The following is a 21,955-nucleotide window of genomic DNA, read 5'->3' as shown; positions in this document are numbered from 1 at the left end:
AGGGAACTAAACCAGGCTATGAATCTGTATTCCCTGTGTTATCTCCCCATCCTTATTCCACCATGACGATGGAGAGCAGGTGCAGACTTTTTTTCAGGCATTTTCTTAATTATTAGGTCCATGGTCTCTATGAAACAGAATGGAACATCGTTGAGTCTTGTTCAGTGGGAATCCCTACCTTCCTAAGATGAAAGCACCAAAGAAACTTGATAGCTGTTTCTTAATCAATCATCCTATACCACTATAGAATCTCTTAGTATTACCTGACTCACTTAAAAAATAATAATAAGGTAGCTAATTCATTAAATAATTATCCCCTTGAATGTTCAAGTTGGCTTTTTTTTAACAGCTGACATGGCCAACCAACATGGATTATTTGCTTGGCTTGACTATACATTGTTGTTACAAGAGTTGTTTGTTTTGTCTCGTTTTGGGGAGGGAGAGGAGAAAAATGCTCAACTGAAAAAAATTTTAATAAAAAAAATTTTAAATTGGTGCTTCCTCCCCCCTCTCTCAAGCATTAACTTCGCCTAAAAAGTCACTAAACTGTGCATACTTTGACCCAGCCATACTACTAGTCCTATAACCCAAATAAATCAAAAAATGGAGAAAAGGGCATATGTATGCCTCAGCTATTTTTGTAGTGGCAAGGGACCTGTAATTAAAGGGGAGCAAATCAACTGGGGAAGTGATGGGCAAATGATGGCACACAAATGCAACAGAATACTATGGAATAGTAAGAAACAAATAGTTTCAGAGAAACTTGGAAGGACTTGCATGAACGGATGCAGAGTGAAATGAGCACAACTGGGAGAAAAATTTATAGGATAACAACAATGTAAAAGCAAGTATCTTTGAAATAGAACTTATCGATGCAGTGAGCAACCAGGATTCCCAAGGGTGGCTGATGCAACAGGACCACTCAAGATTCAGAACAAGACATAGATTTATTTTTTGGATGTGGCCAATGAAGTAATTAGTTTTGCTTGACTATGCAAATTTGTTACAAAAGGTTTTGTTTTCCTTCTTTTTTCACTGGGAAAGATAAAGCAGTGTCATCTAGCAGGTCTTTGGTCTTCACCCAAAGACAAATATACTTTTCTCAAATCGCAGAAAACGAGGAGGAAAACATTAAAGGAAAGGGGAATGAGAGAAAAAGAGAATAGGGAAGGAGGGAGAATTAAAAGAAAGAGGGGGGACAGAGAGAGGTGGGAAAGAGACAGAGAGGGAGTGAGAGGATTAAAAAAGGAGGAAGAAGACAGGAGAGGGAGAAAGGAAAAGAGGGAAAGAAGTAGAAGGAGATAACAAAGGATAGAAAGAGAAGATAAGAAGGAGAAGACGGAAGAGGGAAATCGGTAAAGGGGAAGGAGAGAAAGAAGGAAGAGCAAAAAAGAGAAAGGGGAAGGGGAAATAGAGAAGAAGAAAAGAGGAAAGAGGCAAGATAAGAGGAAGAGAAAGAAGGGGGGGGAGAAGAGGAGGGAGAGGAGGAGGACAGGGAAGGAGAAGGAGAACGGGAGAGTGTCAGGGGAAAAAGGGAGACGGAGAGAGAGGACAGAAAAAGAAAAGAGGGGAAAAGAGGAGAGAGAAAAACAGGAGAGGGAGATGGAAGAAGTGAAAGAGGGGAAGAGAGAGGGAAGAGGGGGAAAGGGAGAAGGGGAGAAGGAAAGAGAAGAGGAGAGGGAAGACTAAAAGAGATAAGAGTAGAGGGAGAAGACGAGAAAAAGAAAGGGAAAGAGAAGAGGAGGAGAGGAAGAGGGTAGAGAAGGGAAAGGGAGAGGAAGCACAGAGTGATAGAAAAGGGAGAACAGAGAAATAAAGAAGCGAGGGAGGAGGGGAGAAGGAAAGGGGGAGAGGGAGGTCAGGGACAAGAGACAGCGATGACTGCCTGCCAATCACAGTAGGCGCTGATGCCCGGGTTTGGAGAAAAAGCCCAGAGAAAGCCTTCCGGGCGCCCAAGTTGAAGCTCGGCACAAGCTTCCCGAAGAAAACTTCACCTTGGGGGCCCCCCTGCCCCCACTCCCTGCAAGCGCCCTGTCCCCCGAGGTGACCAAAGCTAGCCTGTCAAAAGTCCGTCATTTACACCGAGAGACAAGACCCAGGGTTCCCGCCCCCAGACGCCCCTTCCCCTAAGCGGAGGCCACCGAGCGCGTCCGCGAAGGTACCAGCCCGAGGGAGCCCGAGGGGCCCGCGGCAGCGGTGGCTCCCTCGCCCTGCGCACAGCGCGGCAGCCCCGGGCCGACGCCAGGAAGACTGAGCAGAGAGAGCCCGTGGGGCCGAGGCGCAGCAGCAGCACCCGCCCCCGCCCGGTGTGAGGGGTCGGCAGGAAGACCCCGACCCCGACGGCGAGCCTCTGCCCCGACCCCCCGCGCCCGCTGCCAAGTCGGGTCGCTCTCTCCCCGCGGTCCCAAGCTGCGGGCTCGGAGGGAGCCTGGGAGGTGACCGGGCAGCCGCAACCGGCAGGTGAATGTGCCGCCTCCGCCGCGCGGCCACCTCACGCCGCCTGAGTCCGGTCCTCTGCCTCCACGCGCGCAGCCGCCTAGCTCCCTCCCCGGCTCGCCCGGTCTTGCTTACCAGCCCCAGGCGCTACGCTCCCGCAGCTGCGGCGGCGGCAGCGGCTGCTCCAGCTCAGGCTGCTGCTAGGCTGCTGCTGGGCTGCTGCTGCTGCAGCCCGGGCCCGTTAAGGTTTTCCCCTCCCCTCCCTCCCTCCAGCGCACACATCCCATCCCGCCCCGCCCCGCCTCCTCTCCAGACTCCGCCCCCTCCGCTGAAACACCCCCAGAGACCGCTCTCCCCCACTCCATCCCGCCCCCTCCCCAGGTCCGGCTCCCCATTGGCACGTCGGACTGTTAGCCTAGGACCAGTCCCGAGCCCGAGACCCTCCAAACTGCCCCTGTCACTGGCCCGCCTGTTTGTCACTCAGGTGTGCCGTCTCGCGGGCGAGATAGCTCTCGTGAGATTTCCGCCCCCCTCTCCCCGCACTTTTTTTCCTTTCTTTTTGGGTTGTTTTTTTAACCTGTCACTGAGAGAGCTGAAGCTGCGAGGTTTGGTTGATTATGTGGTACTCAGCACAGCTACTGGCTTGTCCTAGGAAAAGAGGAACTCACCTTGGGCATCTCCCATCCTCCATCCTCAGCATCCCTAGGCACATCTGGCTTTGATGCCTCCATCCCCATCCCTGCTGCCACAGTGAACACATCCTAAATAGCCTCCCACAAAATCAGAGTTGGAGAGGGCTACTGAGATCATCTAATGATCCCATACGGCTCTCTTTACGAAAGTGGAAACTGAGGCCCAGGGGGATGAAGTGATTTGTCAAAAGTGTCTTAGTTGAAGAAGGGGAGGAAGGAAAGGAATCTTAGTTTCCCCATCCCACACCCGTGCTCACTTCATGGCTGGGGATTATAAATAGCCCTAAGCTGAGCTCCAGTGACTAACTCATGTTCTCAAATGGACCTGTTCCATATTCTATGACCCTTTATCCCTTTTTCTCTTCCGAAGCATCTTCTTGTGGTTTTAATAAACTACCTTGAAGACTGATACAACCCAGGGGCCTTTTCTACAACGTTCCTTCATTTCAACAAACATTGCACTTAAACTAAGTTACACCACAATACGTGATAGGTATACAAAGGCAAAAACAACCGTCGCCCAATCAGTCCCATTGTTATAATGTTTGGCTCAAGCTAGTTAATGAAAAGTTTAAGAGTTGTCATCATTAGAGTATCTGACTGATCTGTTTCTATTTTTTCTCCCCTTCCCCGCCCCATTTCTCTTAATGAGGGCACATTTGTTTTCTGTAACTCAGAAAACAGTAACTTACCTAGTAATATCTGACATTTATATAGCACTTTAAGGCTTACAAAGAACTTTCCAAACGTTTCATTTGAGCTTCATCACAATCCCTTGAGGTAGTTAATGATGAGGAAAGAACAAAAAATAAGCTAGAAAAGCAAAAAAAAAAAAATCCTGCAGAAGAAAAGGGCAGGAAATCCTAGGGGCACTGTTGATCACAGAAGTTAGAACATAAGGCGAAGAACAAACAGAAACAGAACTTCTTCCTTATGATGTCTTTTTTGTAGCATTTTTCAGCTATATTTGTCTCTTTCTGAAACCTCTCCCCACCCCCACCCCCTTTGCGTTATCTAATTTATTCTGTGTAGGCTTTCTGCAAAAGATCCCGATTCTATTTCAAACATTTATTGAGTACCTGTATATGATGACACTGTGTTGAGAACTGCTACATTTCAGAAAATCATGAGTTTCAGAGAGTACTATTAGGATTTTGTTGAATTCTCATTCATATCTTATAATATTTCATTGTTTTATTACATTCCAGTGTGTCACCCCAAAGTGACACTAAGATGATTCTGTTTTAGCCAGAGTCACTGCAAAAAGAAAATCCCTAGCCTGATGCCCTATTTTGAGGTCATATCCATCTAAATCTAGAAATCTCTCCAGCTCTCCCTATCCTGGTCAGTGGCAAGAATAGGTATTCTAGTTAACAGTAGACTGCAATAAGTTATCAGGGAGAAAATGCTGTTCTGCTCCAAGAAAGACACCCAAGGGATATGCCTTGATCTAGTGATTCTACTACTAGGCCTAAACCATCAAAGAGATCAAAGAAATAGGAAAATGCCCTATGTGGACTAAAACATTTATAGCAGATCTTTTTGTACTGGCAAAGAATTGGAAACTTAGGGAGTGCTTATCAATTACTAAAACATGATATATTAATACAATGGAATTCAATTGTTCCATTAGAAGTGATGAAAGATGGTTTCAAAGAAACCTGAAAAGACTCATATGAACTGGTATAGAAAACACTGAGCATAACCAGAACAGCAAGCTATACTATAACAACAACACTATAAAAATGAACAGTTTCAAAAGACTTAAGAACTCTTATCAACACAGGGATCAACCATGAATCCAGAGGATTCATGATGAAGGCTACTTACCTCCTGACAGAGAGGATGTGGACTAATATTCAGAAAGAAACACATTTTTGAACATGGCTAATATGGGGATTTGTTTTGTTTTACTATGAATATTTCTTGCAAGGGTTTGATTTTTCTTTTCACCACAGGGTGAAAAAGTGAGAAGGATAAAAAATAAATGTTTCATAATTGAAAAAATAAAATTTAATTTTAAAAAAACTTTTTTTAAAAAAGCACCCTAAGTTATACATGATGAGAGGACTACAGTCCAGCACTGAGCACACGGTCTAGCACCTAGTACAGTATCTGGAACAAAATAAAAATTTAATAAATGCTTGTGGAATGAATAAATGAACCATAGGTTTACAGCTGAGGTCATTAAAAAGGGAAAGAGTTACACAGATTGTGATTTGTCAGAAGGGTAGCAAAGAACCATGAGTAAAATAATCAGAAAGACAGAAATAGAGATTTGTGGTAGAAAAGATCCTAGAATGAGAGGGAACCTCACAATGGAATGACACTAGAAAAGACTTAGTATGGGATTTTGAGGTACTATAATTCACTTGAGAAAAGATATGATGTCCTTTTATTCTTCTTTCCTTATTAATAAAACTTCCTTTTGGTATACTACGACCAGCATGCTTACAGGTATGGAATTAGTGCTAAGCTTTCTAGTTAGGAGATTTGGTCTTCCTCCCTGCCAGAGATTTCAGTTTGTTTGTCAGTTTGTCTATTTGTTTTTAAAGTACAAACTGAGTCTCAGCCTTATTTTCTGTGTAATTTTGCACATGACTACACTAAGTCAAATTCTTGTCTCTGGTAAAGGTGTTTTAAGTTAACATCAATACTGTGAAGACACACCATGTCATAGAACGGCCTTGCAAGGACTATTTCAAGACTGTATGAAATCCAACAAATCGGGAAGAACTATACTGAAAAAAAGAGGAAAGATGGTGAATTTAAAAGAAAGGGGTCTTTCTGTTCTTAGTCTCTTTGTTTATGTATCTTTATTTGTGTTCACCTATCTATTTCCCTCACCATATTATATGAAGTCATAAAGCAATAATAGTCCTCTTTTTCGTTGTTAACAAGTGTTATGCTTCTGGTAACATGGTTATTGACTCTATCTGGTTTTAAGTTCAGTGTCCTGAACTCAAGAATTCATTAGAAGGAGGGGAGGTTCTTTATTTTTAAGTCAGGATTTGGATTCTATCATTCTAAACTAGCTCATGTAATATACATTATGGCCTTAGGTCCTCATAGTTGGCACTAATAGATGACCAAGTTGACCAAAAGTTGTGCAAAAAAAAATCAGTAATAGGTTATACTTCTTAGTAATTTTTAAGTGTTTCAGATATTACCTACATTAAACAGTTTCATTCCATTGCCAAATGTATCTCATTTTCCTAATGTTCATCCTCAGAGTTTGTTGGGAGAATGATTTTAGCAGAATAAGCAAAAAAATCTCACAAACTGCATTTCATTATAAACTACAGATGTAAGACTCATATCATATAAAAGCCAGCAAAAGGCTAAATTGTTATTCAGAATTAGTTCTATACTTCATTTTCATCTCTCTGGACTCCTTCCCTACCCCAGTCCAGCAAACCACTCACTATTCACCTTCCCCATCCTCTCACACTTAGTGTAATTATTTATTAAGGTAGATTTACCCGATGGAAACCATTCAGACCATATCAGTGTTATGGGGCCATATAAATATGATTGTGCTGGCAATTTGTTCTGTGAAGTTTGGATTCAGTCAAAGGGCTGCACTTGAGGACCTAGAGGGCCACATGTGGCCTTGAGGCTTCAGGTTCCCCCACCCCTGTGCTGGCCTAACCTTAGAGAGGCCTCTCTTCAACATTAGGTTTGGTTTTCTGTAGTTCACTTCTCTTATCAAGGTGACACGACTCTTGTCTTTCAGAAAGCCCCCAAACAAAAAGACAATCCAAATTCATTGCTAGTGATAAACTACCCACAATTCATTTTTAGAGCAGCTAGAAACGCCTGTGCAACAGCAGCATCCTCTACCCGGAGTTGTTTAGGAGACTCTGAGGTAGGCCTCATTCCTCTTAAGTGATTTAGCAGACCATTAAAGCTAGATCACTTGCTTTATTATATTTAATGTGTACTTAATAGGCACAGAGGAATAGAAGGAAGCTCAGGATAATTGCAGAGCTTTGAATTTTTTTTCTGTTTCATTTTCCTTCGCTGAGAATTTTGCCTTTGTGAAAGATGCTGGATCAACAATCCTGTGGGTGAAGCACCCATCCACAAACAAAGCAAATGCTAGTTGCTTTAGCCATTCTAATCTATCAGTAGGTTTTAAATAGCCTTGGGGTCAAAAAGTTAAGCAATGAGTCTGTGCTCAGGTACTGCTCACGTACCAGGACTGCCAAACACATGGTTATTTTTTCATATGAATAACTATTCTTCAGAAACTATCCTATTCTCCTCCCTCCTCTCTAAATCCTCTATCCCTGCTTTACTTTATAGCAGCTGAACTCACATATCCCAAGCAGGTATTTAAATATAAAAACATTTTACAAAGAAAAGACAGAAGCTTATCATGGCAACATGATAGAATTTAGAACTATAAACCTGCCATATCTTTGGCTTCAGGGGGGAGATACATAATTGGCATGCCCTACTCACAAACATTCACTTTTTGCTCTTTAGAGGAGACCCTGAAAGCACTCTTTGGCTATTATGTTATGTCTAGATTGAAATGGCAGTAGTATTCACAATAAAGTAGAGATCATTAACATAGATCATTCACCATTCAATAAGCATTCATTGAGCATTACTATGTGCTCAGAACTTTTTTATGACTCCATGGAGGGTATGGATTGATGTTATGGTAACCTACCCTCAAAGAACTTACTATGTACCAGAATAACGTCCTTCCTGGACATTATTCATTGTCTTTTAAAAAATTTTACCATTCATATTGAATCATAAAATTATAACATTCTAGAGCTGGAAAGATTATCTAGATCGGAATGGGGGGGGGATCTTTTTCATGTTGGAAGACCACATTAATATTTAGCTGTAATCAAATAAGACCACATTCAAGAAACTTCAATTAGATATACTTAATGTATGTTATTTTATAAAACTCTAACTGCTATGTACTTAATAATTTCAAAAAAGAAGACTATTTGTTAATGTTAAGGTTAACTAACATTTTAATGACTTTGTTGCATCTGCTTTTTGTTGCAAAACATTTGAATATTTGGTTGTAGCATGGAAGTCCACAGTGTCAATTGATCCTTTAGATGGGTATCAATCATTTGTCACCTTAAGGACATCTTGATTTGTGTTAGGTAGGAGAATGTAGATTCACAGAAATAAATGGTTGAAAAGTAAGAAAGCGTTTTTTTCAGGCATATTGCCAAAGGTGTGGGTATTCTACTGAATTTTTCCATATTTCATTTGGATCTTTCAGCATCAAACAATGACTTTAAAATGTCACCTACTGAGAACTCAATCAATTCCATCTGTAGTCCTTTAGGTGCCTTGGTGATATCAACTAGGTGAAGCTGAAATGCTGTTTTGAGTGTGATATCATGATTCTCAAAGTCATTGAACCATTCATTGTATTTTCCAGTTAATAGGTCTATAACAGTTGCATATTCTTCAAATGATTTGCATATATAATCCTGCTCATTAATGACCTTTGCTAACTGGGGAAAATGTCTATCTGAAATTTCTTTTTGAAGAAGTGTTGTTAAAAAACATAGCTTTTTTTTAAATGCTTAGATTTTTTTTTTGCCACATATCATATATAGACTTAGTTTTACCTTGCAAAGAAATATTCAAATTGGTTTAGTTTGACATTATCACACAGAAATGCAGCATTCCTATAGAAATCTTCTTTCAATAATTCACGTTGCTGATTCTGTTTTTCATAGGATTTAATTATCTGTTCTCACAGAGATAAAACTTTGGCTGATACCTGTCCCTGTGATAGCCAGTGCACTTTAGAATGATACAGCAAATCCACACCGAATACATCATTGTTCAACTTTAGTACGTTATGATATTGACGATGTCATGTTGCATTTTCACAAATACAGTTGCACAAAATATATTTATAACTTGTTACAAAGTATCACTTAAAATAGTAGCTTTAGCACAGAGATTTTGCTGATGTAAGATACAATGAAAAGAAATGAGAGCATCTGGATCTGCTAATACTTTTTTTGAAATCTGTGTAATAAACCCTTCATAGTTTCCTGTCATGGAAGGTACACCATCTGAACACATACTCACTAAATTTTCCAAATTCAGTCCAACTTCATGACATTTATCTTGAAAGTTGTTGAAGATATCTATTCCCCATATTCTGTTTGCAAGTGCCCAAAGCAACTAACTCTTCATAGCAAAGAAAATTTTCTGTTATGACCCAAATGACGTATAAAACCTGTGCCAAGTCAGTAGTATCAGTTGATTCATCCAAAGTGATTGAATAATATATGTTTTCTTTTTGAAGTATTGCATGAAATTGTTCTGTTGAAGTTGAAGGCTATTCCATGCTGATGATCAGTTATGGTTCTCCTTGAAAGAAGCAGTTGTTTGTACTTTAAAAGATATTGGGGATCTAAGCATCCTACAACTTTGACAAAGCATTTTTTCACAATTTCTACATAACTGAATGGCTTCCCTCTTTTCCTGAGTATAAAAGCTACTTTATAAGTTGCTTTGGTAGCATTATTCCCAGATCTTATTGCTGCTTAAAAGAATTGTCTTTGCTTTTGCTTTTCATCTTTTAATTTCTACAATACAACCTTTTGAGTCTCTCCCTCTAATTTAAAACATTTGTGGTCCTTAAGAGAGTTATAATGCTGATGAGCATTGAATTTCTTTACTGGTGATGTTGCAGTATCACAAAGTAAGTAAATCATCTTATCTTTAGCAGAAACAAGATAATATTGCAATTCCCAATTAAAATTTTAATTCCATTAAAAAATCTGTTTTCTTCTTTCAGTGTTCTCTTGGTCTTCTTTGACATGATGTGCTCTTAAGCAGACAGAATTAAAAAATACTATTCACAAATTTCACTTCAAACAGAAACGCAAGGTACAGTTGTCAAAGGCTGATAACAAACTGGCGCACTTGAACCCCATAAACTCTCGACAACCAACCTTGTGTGGTAGTGGTGCCAGTCAGGTGAGGGAAGTTAGAACTGAATAATGAACATAGCAGACTGTAACAGCAATGTTGCTAGCAGTTGCTGTGGAGGTGAAAGACCCAACAAGACCAACAACGAGAGCACACAGGAAGTCTGCTAGCACAAGTTCTTTGATCTGATTTTCTAAGGAAAGCAACTTCAAGGGGTTAATAATCTTATTTTAATTAAACATACATATACCATTCATTTAGTTCAGGGGAAAAAGTCAGCACCCTGAACTTAAGAGCAAATACAAACAGAAATTACAAACAGATCAACAGACAGGCTTTTATCTGTCTGACCAAATCGCAATACATACATAGTTACCAGAGAGAGAAGCAACAACATCTGGGTTTTTCAAAACCAGGGCTGGGGTGGTGGGGCTGCTTCAATAGCTACCCAGAGTCTCCTCAGGCCAAATCACCAACATTCTTCCGATGAGTGTGCCCCCCAAAAAACCTGCCAACCTCAGATCTCATATACAGGACCCTGGGGCACTTGATTATCTCAGTGCTGAGAAGCACTCCAAAACAAAAGACAAAGGGTCCCACTTTACCTGCCCCATTCAAACAAAGGTAAGACTCATTAAAGGCGCTTGATTGCCTTAGCATTCCCAAAGAGAACAGCAAAAAAAGTTCCACTCTAATTACCATAACACAGACATCAATTTAGCCTTTATGGCTTACTAATGTTCTAATTGTGCTGGTGAACCTAAGAGGATTATTTCACTGAAAATTATTGTATTCTTTGGCATTTTAAATATGTTCATTTTAAAAATTAAAAATATAAAAGATGAACAAAAACACATTAATAAAAATAAAATGATTTGTTCTGTAAAATTTGGATTCAGTCAAAAGGCTGCACTTAAGGTCCTAGAAGTCCACATGTTGCCTTAAGGCTGAAGGTTCCCCACCTTTAATCTAGATAGTCCAAACTTTTGATTTTACAGATGAGGAGACAAAATTCCATAAAAGTGAAGCAATAGAAAGCTAGTAATGAGATAGCACTAGAATCCAGGTTTCCTTATTCTTAGGTGCTCTAAGTTAAAGCTTAGTAATAATAATAATAGCATTTATGTAGTGATTTAAGGTTTTCAAAACACTTTACAAATATTAATTTATTTTATCCACACAAAAACCCTGGAAAATAGAAGCTATTATTATCCTCATTTTACAGATGGGGAAGCTGAGACAGTCAGAGGTTAAGTGACTTGCCCAAGATCATACAAATAGTAAAACTCAGGTTTTCCTTACTCCAGGTCCAGTACTCTATCCACTGCACCACCTAGCTGCTTACAAGGAATGATTCCCCTATTCAGCACAAAGCAAAACTGATTAACATGGCAAGGAAAGAAATTGGCCAACTTCTCAATTCTTGCTAGATGAGGTCCTCATAGTGCGGTTCTATTCGTTTGTATGAAGGATTATGAACTCTTATAACAACAGTCAGACTTGTATTCAAACATAATTAAAAAACTAAATATGTAGAGATGATTGTGAAATTATTCACTTTATATTATCTAGACTGTTTCTCCGAACCACAATCCTCCATTAGAATTAATAATCAAGAGCTATTGATACTTTCTCTTGAAACCTGATTTTCAAATATTTGTAACAGACTGAAGCGGTTGAGAGGCCAAATTTTCAAACCTCACTAATACATAATCAGGAGTTCTTCATCGTTTGCTACCTCTAAATATAGTGCCCTAAACTGTTAATCACATTGTGGATATACAATTATCTGTTGCTAATGATCATGGGCTTTTCTATTTCTCAGTTTGCAGCATTATAGATTCAGAACTAGAAGGCACTCCCAGCCCCCTCCCCTCACCCCTACTCCCTACCTCCATGGTAGTTCAATTTACTTATTTTACAATTGGGCAAAAAGCCTTAAAGCAATGAAGCAACTTGTCATAGATGATAAGTAATAACAGAACCAGAACCAAATACACTTGTATCCTTGGTGCTCAGCATCAGTGCCTGGCACAAAGTCAGTAAACATTTGAATTGACTTATGATACCTGGTGTCATTTCAACTCTTTGGATCTCAGTTTCCTCATCTTCAAAATAAGGGGTTGGGACCAAATGATCTTCTAAAGTCCTTTAGCTCTATGTCAATGATCCTCCTTCAGTTCAATAGGTTACTTTCTGAGTACCTACTATGAGAGATTTTTTTCTTCATTTCTAATTTCCTAATCAAATCAATTCTAAACTAGCCAATTTTAAGTTGCCAGCCAAAAAGAACAAAGAATATACCTTTAAAGAACGTTTTGGAAAGTGAGGCTCCCATATATCCTGAAGGATACGGATTCCAATGTGTGAGAATTACTGCCAGATAATGGAGTCAGAGGGCGATCGGTAGATTCCACAAATTGAAAGAGTGCTGATCAACTGACTAAAGGATTTTGGTAGGTATAGCTAATAATTCTGAAAAGGGGGTGGGTTTTTTTCTTGTTTTCTTTCCCCTACTCTCCAACACATATACTCTTTGATCCATTGACACTGGACTCCTAGCTATTCCATAAACAAGAAATCCTGTCTCTAGGCTCCAAGCATCCCCTCCCGGTTTCCTCCACATCTGGAATTCTCTCCCTCCTTATCTATAGCTCTTGACCTCCCTGACTTCCTTTAAGTCCCAACTAAAATCCTACCTCCTACAGGACGCCTTCCCCAACTCCTCTTAAGTCCAGTGCCTTCCTTCTGTTAATTACTTCCTATCTATCCTGTATGTAGCTTGCTTAGCATATATATTTGTTTGTCTGTTGTCTACCCTCTCCTCCATTACACTGTAAACTCCTTGAGGGCAGGGTCTGTTTTTTAACTCTTTCTGTATCACCAGCACTTAGCACAGTGCCTGGCACATAATAGGTGCTCAATACATGTTTATTGAATTGAATTGTTGGATTCAGGGTATGGGGTGCTGTCTTATACACTGTATTACTTCACTCCCCCATAAAAAAATGTTTCACTTTCATAGCCATACATATATTTTTAAGCAGCCCGGAATAACATTTCCTTTTCATTAGAGGCTTTAGGCAGCAATCAAAGAATATCTAATATCCTCATTCTTCCTAAAGCAATGAGAAAAGCCATTCACTTGACTTTTACAGATCACAGGAGATGTCTGGGGAACTTCTTCCCTGTGAATTTTATCCTTTGCATTGGATCTCATGCTTCCCTAGTTTCTTTCCTCATAATGACACGCTTCTAAGAGATAGCACTCATTCCTCTTCTACTTCTCTGCCAGAGTAGATGTAGCTTCCAAGAGAACAGCCAAGATGGGCATTCAATCAACAAGTATTTACTAAAGACATCAAGAACAGCAGAAAGTGGGTGATTGATCAAGCAACAAGCATTTATAAAGACCTCATGATACAGAAAGCACTGTACTAAGCCCTGGGGATACAAAGGAAGGCAAAAACAGGTAGTTCTAATGGGGGCAAGCTGGAAACCCCTTTAACAATGCAAACATTGAAGACAAGTATCATTGCTATAGAGTTTTAAAGTAGCAATTCTGTGAAGACAGATATCATTACTCTCTTTTTGTAAAAGTTAAGGAAAAAGGTCAAGAGTCTTGCCAGCTGGTGAACTAGTCCAATGTGAGGATTTTGAACCCAGGACTTCTTGATAGCAAGTTCAATACTAAATTTTTCACAGCACAGTTGGGGAACTGAAATTAGTTCACAAGATCCTAAATGGCTAAGTCGTCTTGGTGCAGGGGGCATGATAACAATGCTTAGGATATAAGGCACTGATGGGAAAGGAAGGAAGTGGTGAAGACTGACTGCTACAGGATATTGACCATTAAGAAGTTAGCATCAATAGCAGTATTTAGGGCTTTTCTTAACTAATTTAACCCTTCACTTAAAATAATACTGCAAAGCATCCCAAATTGGAGTGTTTATGTTAGCCAATTAAAGCTACTCAAATGTCTTTCTTTTCTGTCACTGCTCTATTCACAGAAGAAGGGGCTTTACACTATATCCTGGTGATGGTAAGTGATACATAAATGGTTGCCAAGTAAATGACTAAACAGTGTGAGTCAATAAGCATTTATTAATTAAGAAGCTCCTACTATGTGCCACCAGGCTCCTTTCCTATGGCACAGCACCTAGTGCTGATACTATTCCAGCTGAGGTTTACAAGGTAGGGGTACATTGCTCATACAAAAGCTCACTGAAATTTTCTAGGTTATATGGCAAGAAGAGATTATCCCCCAGGAGTTCAAAGATGCCTCCATTGTTCCATTTCTATAAAGGTAAAGGAAATAGATTGTTCTGTGACAATCACGGGGATCTCTCTCTTAGTCATTGCTGGCAAGATTCTTGCCAGAGTCCTCCTTAATAGGCTCATCTTTCACTTGGAAGATGGTCATCTACCTGAGAGTCAGTGTGGCTTCAGAAAGGGCTGAGGAATGGTTGATATGGTGTTTGTTGCCCAACTCCAGGAGAAATGCCAGGAGCAGGACAGAGGTCTGCATACAACATTGGTAGATCTAACCAAGGCTTTTGACAGGGCTTAAGAAAAATTATGTCAAAATTTGGTTGACAAGAGAAGTTCATCAGCATTGTACATTAATTTCATGACAGCATGCTTGCCTGGGTTCTGGATAATGGACAATGCTCTCTTGCTCTCCCAGTCATCAATGGAGTGAAACAAGGCTGTGTGCTATTTCCCATGCTTTTTAGCATCACGTTTTCAGCCACATTGTCAAATGCCTTCAATGAGGGTTAACATGGCATCAAGGTCGGCTACTGCACTGATAGTAAATTCTTCAACTTGAAAAGACTACAAGCCAAGACCAAAGTGGAGGGAGTGTTGGTGCATGATTTTCTGTTTGCAGGTGAATGTGCACTTAATGCAGCCCCTGAAGCTGAGATGCAACAAAGTATGGATTGATTCTCTGCTACCTGTACTAATTTTGGTCTAACAATTAACACCAAGAAAACACAGGTGCTCCATCAACCACCACCACACCATCCATATGTGGAACCATCAGTTACAGCAAATGGAGAAGTTTTGAAAGTTTTGAATACTACCTTGGTAGTATACTTTCCAAGGATATACACATTGATAATGAGGTTGATATACACATTGCCCGAGCTAGCTCAGTGTTTGGGAGGCTCTGAAGGAAAGTATGGGAGAGAAGATGTATTAGATTGACCACCAAACTGAAGGTCTACAGAGCCATTGTGCTGACCTCATTGTATGCCTGTGAAACCTGGACAATATACCATGCCAGGAAACTGAATCGCTTCCATTTGAATTGTCTTAGGAAGATTCTGAAGATCACCTGGCAGGATGAAGTACCAGACACTGAGGTCCTTTCTCAAACTAAACTGCCAAGCATTCAAAATCCACTACAAAGAGCACAACTCCAAAGGGCTGACCATGTTGTTCAAATGCAAAATGTACACTTGCCAAAAAGACTATTTTGTGGAGAGCTCACACAGGGCAAGCCTTCACATGGTGGTCAGAAGGAGTGATACAAGGACACTCTCAAGGTCTCTCTTAAGAACCTTGGAATTGATTGTGTGACATAGGAGAAACTGGTACAGGACCACTCAACATGGCATGCCCACATCAGAGAAGGTGCTGTGCTCTATAAGCAAAGCAGAATTGAAGTAGCTCAAAAGAAACATGAGATGTGCAAATTTAGAGAATCCACCCCAAATGTTCACATGGACTATTTGCGCCTGACCTGTGGTAGAACATTCCAAGCTCGTATTGATCTGATCAGCCACAGTTGGACACACTGTAACTTGATTCTAACGTAGTGATGTCACTTTGGTCCTCTTCGAGAATGAAGGACAACAGGCAACCAAACAACCAAACAGTCAGCCAACTACTATGTGCCACACACTATACTAAGTTCTGCAGCTACAAAGAAAAAGTGAAAGTCAGGCCTATTTTTAAGGAACTCACAGTCTAATGGGAAGACTCCATGAAAAACAACTATGTGCAAACAAGATACATACAGGATAAATTGGAGATAACCAGTACAGGGAAGATGGGAGCATTAAAGGGGACCAGGAAAGGTGATAAAACACATGAAGAGATAAAGTATAATTCTGTCTCAATCCTACTAACAGGATGGTAGAAAAGTCTGATTATATATTGTGTATGGGATTGGAGAAGAGGAATAATTACCATTCTTTTGGGAATTTAGTCTGCCTTCATCTAACAGAAAATCAGGCCAAATATCCGGAGAATCCTGAGCCCTGGGTTGCATCTAACTCCTAGAAATGATTTCTAGATCCAAACTTTTGAGAAGCAATTTACATCTTTCATTAGCCCCTCGGCCTGCCGTTAACAGTGATTCTGTAATGTGGTCACGTGAAAATTATATCTATGTGGGTCTCTTGCAAAAACAACTTCCTACAAAAAACCTCCTATGCAAACATTCAGACATAAATGGTCCTACACATAGAATAAAACACAAAGAGAGCATTTTGTAAAATGACTGATTTGGCCCACATCTTTAAAGCCTTAGGACAGCACTAAATAATGAACTGCAAGTAAAGGCAACATTGTTTGGTAATTCTAGTTCTTGTAATCTGTGTTTGTAAGAATGCCAAATTTTTAGAAGTATAATTTCAGTCCATCCAATTTCATGAAATGTCTTTATTTTTCAGAGAAAGTACCAAACCACTTCCCCACTTCCTTATTCCCCTACTCAGATAACAAGTTATTATTTACGATCCAAGTTTTAGGATTAGACAGCTACCTATGTGGTGTGTTGTTATGTGACCAAGATGGCCTTTCCAACCTCAGCCCCTCATCCCATTCATCACACTCCACACAGAATCCAGAATGTTCACTATTTGTACTTTGCTACTTAGGTGACTCCCAGTTGAAATGCAAATATCTCTAGGAGAGATAACACCTGGAGCCACCTCCTTAACTTAAAGTGAATGAATTAGTCCAGTAGAATATAACAAGATAATCCCAGCCCACAAAGACCTCACAATCTAATGGGGGAGACAACAAGCAAACAAATGCATACAAACAGGATATACAGGATAGATGGGGGGAGAAAAGAGAAGGCACAAGAATTAAGTGGGATTGGGTAAGGCTTCCTAGAGAAGAAGGAATTTTAGTTGGGACTTGAAGACAGAGGGTAGAGATGAGAAAGGAGAGCATTCCAGGCATAGCGGACAACAAAAGAAAACGCCTGGAGCCTAGAGATGGAGGGTCTTGTTCTTAGAACAGCAAAGAGGTGAGTGTTACTTGCATAATATAGCAAAAAGCCTTAAGAAGACTGGAAAGGGGAGCCAAGATGGTGGCTGGAAAGCAGGGACTAGCGTGAGCTCCCCCGCCGAGGCCCTCCAAAAACCTATAAAAATGTCTCTGAACCAATTCTAGAACTGCAGAACCCACAAAATAGCAGAGGGAAGCAGGGCTCCAGCCCAGGACAGCCTGGATGGTTTCTGGGTAAGGTCTATCCCGCATGCAGCTGGGAGCGGAGCAGAGCCCAGTGTGAGCAGCGCGGACCAACCAGAGCAGGAGCCAGGCGAAGCATGCCCTAGCGCCCTGAATCACTGAGCTGCAGCAGTTACCAGACTTCTCAACCCACAAACACCAAACACAACAGAGAAGGTTAGTGGGAAAAGCTGCAGGAGTGGAAGAAGTTCACAGTTTAGCCACCGCCCCCAGGGCAGCAGAGGTGGGGCAGCTACAGAACTACAGCTGCAGTTGTTTCTGGCCCCAGGCCCACCTGGTGGGAGGAATTAACTGGTGGATCAGAGCAGGAGTGAAGAGCCTGCTGAAGATCTAAGTCCAGACCGGGTTGGGGGTTCTTGGGGAAGGAGGAGTGCTGGTGTGGCAGAGCTGGCGCATCCCCCCAGGCGTGGAACATTGTTCTCTTAACTCTACAAGCAGTCATACCCTGCTGAAAAACTCAAGGATCAAGTTAGTTGGCTGGGAACATGGCCAGGCAGCGGAAACACACCCAGATTCAGTCTCAGACTCTGGAATCTTTCTTTGGTGACAAAGAAGACCAAAACATACAGCCAGAAGAAGTCAACAAAGTCAAAGAGCCTACAACAAAAGCCTCCAAGAAAAACATGAACTGGGCTCAGGCCATGGAATAGCTCAAAAAGGATTTGGAAAAGCAAGTTAGAGAAGTAGAGGAAAAATTGGGAAGAGAAATGAAAAGGATGCGAGAAAACCATGAAAAACAAGTCAATGACTTGCTAAAAGAGACCCAAAAAAATACTGAAAAATACACTGAAAAAAACAACATCTTAAAAAATAGACCAACACAAATGGCAAAAGAGCTTCAAAAAGCCAATGAGGAGAAGAATGCCTTGAAAGGCAGAATTAGCCAAATGGAAAAGGAGGTCCAAAAGACCATTGAAGAAAATACTGCCTTAAAAATTAGACTGGAGCAAGTGGAAGCTAGTGACTTTATGAGAAATCAAGATATTATCAAACAGAACCAAAGGAATGAAAAAATGGAAGACAATGTAAAATATCTCATTGGAAAAACCACTGACCTGGAAAATAGATCCAGGAGAGATAATTTAAAAATTATTGGACTACCTGAAAGCCATGATCAAAAAAAGAGCCTAGATATCATCTTTCAAGAAATTATCAAGGAGAACTGCCCTGATATTCTAGAGCCACAGGGCAAAATAGAAATTGAAAGAATCCACCAATCGCCTCCTCAAATAGATCCCAAAAAGAAATCTCCTATGAATATTGTTGCCAAATTCCAGAGCTCCCAGATCAAGAAGAAAATACTGCAAGCAGCCAGAAAGAAACAATTTGAGTATTGTGGAAACACAATCAGGGTAATACAAGATCTAGCAGCTTGTACATTAAGAGATCAAAGGGCTTGGAATATGATATTCCGGAGGTCAATGGAGCTAGGATTAAAACCAAGAATCACCTACCCAGCAAAAGTGAGTATCATGCTCCAAGGCAAAATATGGATTTTCAATAAAATAGAGGACTTTCAAGCTTTCTCAGTGAAAAGACCAGAGCTGAACAGAAAATTTGACTTTCAAACACAAGAATCAAGAGAAGCATGAAAAGGTAATCAAGAAAAAGAACAAGAAAAAGAAATTGCAAGGGACTTGCTAAAGTTGAACTGTTTTGTTTACATTCCTACATGGAAAGATGACGTGTATGATTCATAAGACCTCAGTATTAGGGTAGCTGAAGGGACTATGCATATATATATACATATACATATATGTATGTATGTATATACATATATATGTTTATGTGTATATATGTGTGTGTGTATGTACATATATACGTATGTGTATATATATGTTTATGTATATATATGTGTGTATGTACGTATATACGTATGTGTATATATATATTTATATATATATACATATATATATATGGAGAGAGAGAGAGAGAGAGAGAGCGGGCACAGGGTGAGTTGAAGATGAAGGGAAGATATCTAAAAGAAATAAAATCAAATTAGGGATCAGAGAGGAATATATTGAGAGAGAGAGATAGGGAGAGTGTATTAGGAGGGCCGAGTTTATAATCTCAAAGAGGATCATAAACATGTCTGAAAGGTTCGGAACCGCCGGATATAAGAAACTCTCAAAGTAGAAGGCAGAAGAATCAAAACATTTATTTAGGCTCCACAGTAACCAACCCATGAACCAGCAGCCCCATTTTGATATGTTGATCAAAAGCTTCCAGGCCCAATAAGTACGCCTTGCAAGAGTAACCAGGAGGCTACAGAGAAGCATGATTGCGTAAAGCAAAATCATGCTTCCCCCTCGATGGTAATAAGATTACCCACTGGCCTGAAGTCTTTGTTCAGCTTCCTCCCGTAGGTCAGCTCTGCTACTGGCAGCTCCTGCTTCAGCTGTGTCTGTGGCTGTAACTGTAACTGACGTAACTGTCGTAACTGCCTCTGTAACTGCCTCTGGCTCCAACTGTCGCTGTAACTGTCGCTGTAATGGCCTGAAGTCTTTGTTCAGCTTTCTCCCATAGGTTAGCTCTGCTACTGGCAGCTCCTGCTTCAGCTGTGTCTGTGGCTGTAGCTGTAACTGACGTAACTGTCGTAACTGTCGCTGGCTCCAACCGGAAAAGGAAAAGAGAGAGCTCTTCAAGCTGTCCTCTCCCCTCTTATAGGGTTTTTGACATCATCAAGCTCCGCCCGAATGACCAGGGCCGATTGGTTCCTGAGTTGGCCCCTCCCCCAGCATAGACATTAACACCTCCCCTCAGCCAGCCCCATGACTCATCACACAGGAAGTTGTCTGCTTCCCGGCATGCTCCCCGGGCCTCCTGCCCCGGAAGAGCAAGCCACAGTGTCCAGAGGCTCAATGAGGTAAGCTGAGTCATTCAAAGAAAACAAAGGCCATTCTGGTTACACTCCACCCCTTGTTATAGGATACATAATCTAATCAGCCATGTATCCTAGAACATACATTGTGATCCAATTACAAAGGAAACTAAAACATATCATTCATTATAAAGCAAAACATATCATTTGGTGACATTCCTAAATATTGGTTTACGATTCAAATGTGATCCACCCCTAGGTCCCAGCAAGATAATCTCTTCAATCAATCATCCCCAAAATAATTATTAATAATTCAAATGTCCACCCCTAAATCCTTGTATCCATTACATAGGATCAATAATATCATAACAATAAACAACACAGCAAGGATAACACAAAATAAGTAAACAGAACACTATCATCATTTCCACCCCCCTTGAACGATTGGGGCTCAAAATCTTGGGGTGAGGGGTGAAGGTCTCATTTTCCATAGCTTCTTCATGCTGAAATTGGATGTAGAGATGGCCCTGCCCCCAAAAAGTCCCATTCCAGAGGTCATTTCTTTAACGAGCTGGCAGGAATTGCAAGAATGCTACATGCTTAGGCAGTCACCGGAAAGTGCAGGGTGCTTAAGCCTGAAGGAAACAAAACTAGCAACAAGGTTAGCCAAAACAAAGGACAAAAAGAATAGACAAGTATGGACTATAATTCTTCAAATAAAATCATCTCAAGTTTGGTTGAGATTTCAGTTATGCAAAGATCCAACATCAGAGCCAAACTCAGGTGGGAAATGTTTCTTTTCAAAAGTTTTCATCCGTTAATCACACAAAGTTACCTTTCCTCTGAGTGGCTTATGGCATTTACCAGCATCAGCCATACCTGTGGAGTCTGTGAATCTATTATTATAACCTATTCACGGTAAAATATATGGTTCAGGGGTACGATTTGGTAATTATTTTCCCCTGAATAGACAACTGTTACAGTGTTGTCCTTCCCATGGGCTATAACTTCTGCAGCCTTTGGAATATCATCTGGCTTCCGTTTTACCCATACCTTAGCTCCTGACTTTATTCTATCAATGGAGCAAGACCCTTTTGCCCCTCTAGTAGTTATTTTGGGAGGAGGGTCAGTTTTCACAAAGGGTATTTTTTCACAGGGGATAATAATGACTTGAACCATCCTATCATTTCTACAAAATTGTACAGGTTTTTTACCCATATTCTGGAGTGTCACAACAATTTCTTTTTGATAATTAGAATCTATCACTCCAGCCAATACATGTATTCCTTGAGCCGCTAATCCTGGTTTAGGTAATATCCGTCCAAGATGATTCTTGGGGATTCTCATACATACTCCAGTAGGGGTTTTTCTTATCTCTTTCCTATTTAACCTAAAATTCTCTATACAATGTAAATCATATCCTGCTGAACCAGGTGTTCCTGGACTTGGTAGTGGGACATCTTCCCTCACAGTCCAAAATTCAATGTTTTGGATCTCACATGTTTGCTGTTCTCTGATCTGCAGATTTGGGGTCATCATTCTGGCTAGAGGTGTACTCCCCCCTAAGGGCCTATTATTC

The 21,955-nt window shown here is 40.6% G+C and overlaps 1 protein-coding gene across 1 annotated transcript in view; it reads right to left on the bottom strand.

Moving 5' to 3' along the window:
* MGAT4A (alpha-1,3-mannosyl-glycoprotein 4-beta-N-acetylglucosaminyltransferase A) overlaps nt 1-2,632 on the bottom strand; it is a 160,696-nt gene extending 158,064 nt beyond the window's left edge. The window contains exon 1 of the mRNA XM_036744628.1: nt 2,572-2,632. The gene's annotated coding sequence lies outside the window, so the exon portion shown is untranslated. The remainder of the gene's footprint in view (nt 1-2,571) is intronic.
* Between the last annotated feature and the right edge of the window lie 19,323 nt (nt 2,633-21,955).

Source organism: Trichosurus vulpecula, chromosome 2 (assembly GCF_011100635.1).
Source record: "Trichosurus vulpecula isolate mTriVul1 chromosome 2, mTriVul1.pri, whole genome shotgun sequence".
NCBI lineage: Eukaryota > Metazoa > Chordata > Mammalia > Diprotodontia > Phalangeridae > Trichosurus > Trichosurus vulpecula.
This window is presented reverse-complemented; position numbering and strand designations above follow the sequence as displayed.